The sequence below is a fragment of the Babylonia areolata genome, chromosome 8 (genome assembly GCF_041734735.1).
Source record: "Babylonia areolata isolate BAREFJ2019XMU chromosome 8, ASM4173473v1, whole genome shotgun sequence".
Classification (NCBI taxonomy): Eukaryota; Metazoa; Mollusca; class Gastropoda; order Neogastropoda; family Buccinidae; genus Babylonia; species Babylonia areolata.
Genome location: NC_134883.1, coordinates 1,694,200 through 1,699,199, shown reverse-complemented (window position 1 = coordinate 1,699,199; position 5,000 = coordinate 1,694,200).

Genomic DNA, 5,000 nt, shown 5'->3' with positions numbered 1-5,000 from the left:
GACTTCACCCCCAGCAGAAATGAGAGTGGCCAAAGACACTGCAGAAAGAAAAACACAGCCATCAAGTTAAGAGTTGGACAAAGATTTTGAAATCCGTGGTCATCAGCCCAGTCTGGTCTCCAGCCCTATATACAACAACAGGAAACAAACGGTGCCAAATTTAATGAAACGCTGACAACCAGGTCCATTCAAACTGGACTTCGTCTTGGTATATTTCTAACTAACAGATTCATATAAAAATATTGATAACAAAACAAAACCAAACCCAAACCACCAGCTCCTCCCCATCTGAATTATAAACAGGTTACAAATAACGTCACTGAACACAACCATCAGCTTTCATCTGGCCACAAAATGTCCTTTCCCAACGAATATTTCAAAATCCATCAGCTGCTACAGTAACCTTTGACAGCGATGGAATCGGAATGGAGGCGATCTGCAGTGAACACGACGGATGACAAGTGTCCTGAAATAACGAAAGTAAACACCACAAAGACACAATGTGACAAAAGTAATGATAGAAACACACACACAACTTCGATGGATGTTTAAACAGATAGGCATACTCGTCCTAAAACGGAAATATGGGAAAATGTTGAAAACTAATTTAGAATGAAAATAGTGACACCGATAAAACGATGAGACATGTAAAAACAAAAACAGGAAAAAACCAAACAAAGAAAAGAAAGAAACAAACAAAAACACGATTTAACCGAGGAAAGTGTTAACGAAGCTAGTGAAAACGCAGGCTGGCAAAAGCAAACGAAAGCAATGGAAAATGACGGAGCTTTAATGACGACAGAACGAAACGATGTCAAGGTAGATGGTAATTTCAGTTTCAGTTTCAGTTTCAAGGGGGTGTCAGAACGTGCTGACAGATACGCTACACTAAATCTGCTTCATGACTTAAAAAAAAAAAAAAAAAAAAAAGCTGATGCCTAATCTTGGCATTAACCAACGCCCTAATCAGGCCAGGAGGAGGTGACAAATGAAGGGAAAATGATGAGCTGACTGTAAAATGAAATGACTGAACGCAGATCAATCTTATATTTTGGGCATAAAGTTTACGTTCTGGGCGGCAAATATCAACTGGGCAGCAGCTGACGAGAAACAGCCAAACATCAGACACACACAATACATACACGGAAATAATTATTTCCTTGCTATTCACTGCCAAATATCAGACACACACAATACATACACGGAAATATTTCCTTGCTATTCACTGCCAACTATCAGACACACACAATACATACACGGAAATGAATATTTCCTTGCTATTCACTGCCAAATATCAGACACACACAATACATGCACGGAAATGAATATTTCCTTGCTATTCACTGCCAGATATCAGACACACACAATACATGCACGGAAATGAATATTTCCTTGCTATTCACTGCCAGATATCAGACACACACAATACATACACGGAAATGAATATTTCCTTGCTGTTCGAATGCATGGGCTTCACTCTGTTTACACGCTGGAAGAAATGAAAAAGAGTCAACGACATTGATGATCGAGGAATGAAAACGAACAACGAGACAAGTCAAGTCATACACAGCAAGAAGGAAGTCAACGATGACTATGAACCCCCCCCCAAAAAAAAAACAAACAAACAAACAAAAAAAACAACAACAAAAAAAACAAAAAAAAAAAAAAACACAAAAAAACAACAACAACCCAACCCCACAACAACTGTTAACATTGGTGATAAAATTAACGAGAATGACGAAAGTACGTTAGCTCTCTCTGGTGAGACCATGACGAAAATAATGACAAAGTAATGGCAGAAAAATAATAAAACAAACAAACAAAAAAAAACCCCACAAAAAACATGAAGTCAAACATGGGCTAAAACTAGTAATGCCATAAATTTAATGTACATATAGTAGTCTGTTTGATAAGCATAAAATCTACAAAATAATTAGTTGTTTTTTGTTGTTGTTGTATTGGTTATTTTTGTATCTGTTTTGATGTGTGGAACTTCAATAAACCACATTTAAAGGGAAAAAAACCCAAAACAAAACAACAAAAAACCACCAAAAAAAAAACACAAGTACAGAAATGGTAACAACGCCAATGCATGGGAAATGACACAGATGAGTTTTAACAAACAACAAACAAACAAACAAACAACAACAACAACAAAACCAACTGCTGATGTGGCACAGCCTGTTCATCTTTGAAAACAGAAATCACAACCAATCACTACCAATCCGACATAACACCTTTTTCCCCCAACAAAACCAGTACTGTCTCATGTTTCCAGGGAGAATGTGTCTGAAACACACTCTCTTTGAAAAGCAACAGAGGTCAGGGAGAGAAGTGAAAATAAACTGACAGCTAAGTCAGATCAGTCCACGAGCCGAGAGCTGTTCGTGTTTTTTTTTTTCAGTTTTATGTCCAGTGCTCCATTTTCGACATGTATTTCTGTCATGAAGCTATCACATTGGAAGTTAAACTGCGTCGTAACCATACGGATTTGATATCAATTGATATGAAGTTTGCTTGTGTGCACTGACATGCGTGATGTGTGTGTGTGTGTGTGTGTGTGTGTGTGTGGTGTGTGTGCGGTGTGCGCGCGTGCGTAATTGTGTGTGCATGACGTCAATTCTCAAACCACATCCTAACCCTCTTTCCTCACAGTCAGACAAACCCACAAAAATTGTCCAGCACTTAATCTTTCCAGGTCATACACACGCATGCATTCATATGCACAAATGCACCTACACACGCACAACACAACACAACACAACACAACACACACACACACACACACACACACACACACACACGCACTCAAACGTCGTGCATCTGTCTTGTTGAATAAATGAAAACAACAACAAAACATGTACACAATGCTTGTCTGTTGTGTACAGATCCGAAATGGATACGTTAAAAAACAACAACAAAAAACAAAACAAAACAACAACAACAACAACAACAACAAAACTAGCAGAAACAACCGACAATAATAATATTATTATTGCAAATGATATTTGTACATCCGATAGTCTTTGTTTGGAAACTGAATGCAGCGGCTTCGACACAGCTCGGTCACATTTTATCACCGAGCACGCGCTCGAAGTCACAAATACTACGCTAAATAAAAAACAAAACAAAACCAAAACAAACAAACAACAACAAACAAGAGCCGGGAGGAAACGTGAACGGTACCCTTTCGTCCCCTCCCTCTCACACACAATCTTGCCCTCTTTAATTAATGGTAATTATAATATCAGTAGAAAAAAATCGTCCGTCGAAAGTTGGACATCGCCAATCTCGGGAGTTTATTTAAACGTTTGACTGCTTAAGACAGCCGGCGTACCAATGTTTCAATTGTCCTGTCTGTCTCTCTGTTCATGGATCAGCCATTTCTTATCATATTCACACACACACACACACACACACACACACACACACACACACACACACACACAAGGATCCAATACAAAGTTAATGCCAAAAAGATGACGATTCCTTGAACATGAGTGAATCGTGGAATCGTGTTAAGTGTTCCTTCTTTGATTCATAAATAAAGAATCTTTTCAGAAGGGCTATAATTATTATTAGCAAGGAGTCAGGGACACACACACACACACACACACACACACACACACACACACACACACGCACACACACACACACACACACACACACACACACACACACACACACACACACACACACACACACACAGTACTGTGAATTCTGTGAGCGGTTAATCGTTTCGTTGTTGAGCTATGTTGTGCTTGTATCGTCAACACTGCACGTGATGTATCTATCCACGACTGATGGCCCGACGTCCGGTGAAAACTGGAGTTTAAGATGCAGTCTTTTGTGTCACTGATTTGTGGTCATTCCCTTTAATACGCACAATGTGTCACACATGAGCACCCGAAAACACATTCGCATCGTCGCAGACACACACACACACACGTATGCAAGTACTCACGCATGCACGCACGCGCGCGTGCACACACACACACGCACACACAGCACGCACGTTAAGCTTGCCAAACATCACTGGGACACGTTCACTCTCCTAAACAAAGTCAGTAGACGCAAAAAAAAAAAAAAAAAAAAAAAAAAATCTATTCTGAATTTCCCTCCAGTTGCCGCCCACGGAAACGCGCCAAGTAGGTTGGACCGTCCCACAATGCTTCACCCCTTTACCTCTTTCCACCACCCCCACAAGTCCACGATGATGATGCCAAGAGTTAGCCAAGCTGGTCATCCCCATCGCTCGTCAGCACTTGAAGGAGCACACTTCCGTGCTAGCAAGCTAGCGAAGCTAGTCATCCTCATCGTCATCACTTGCAGGAGTGCTGTTCCGTGCTAGTTAGCTAGCCAACAAGCCAGTCATCTTCATCATCATCACTTGTAAGAGTTCTTCCCCGTGCTAGGTAGCTAGCCAGGCCAGTCACCCTCGTCATCATCAGTTACAGGAAGACTCTTCCGTGCCAGGTAACTAGCCAAGCCAGTCATTCTCATCATCACTTACAGGAAGACTCTTCCGTGTTAGGTAGCTAGCCAAGCCAGTCATTCTCATCATCACTTACAGGAAGACTCTTCCGTGCTAGGTAGCTAGCCAACAAGCCAGTCATCTTCATCATCATCACTTACAAAAGTTCTCTTCCGTGCTAGGTAGCTAGCCAAGCCTGTCATTCTCATCGTTCAGGTCGTCATCATTTGCAGGAATACTCTTCTGTGCGCTTTCTGTGCACACGCTGGCAGTTCACGGCAGCCAGCAAGCTAGCCAGCCTGTCATCCTCATCTTTCGGGTCGTCATCACTTGCAGGGGTACTCTTCCGTGCTGGCTAGGCTAACCAACAAACCAGTCATCCTCATCGTTCAGGTCAGTATACATCACTTGCACGAGAATTCCTCCGTGCGCACGCCGGCAGTTGATGGTAGCTTGCAAAAATAGCAAAGCAGTCATCCTCATCGTTCAGGTCGTCATCACGTGCAGGAGCACACCTCCGTGCTAG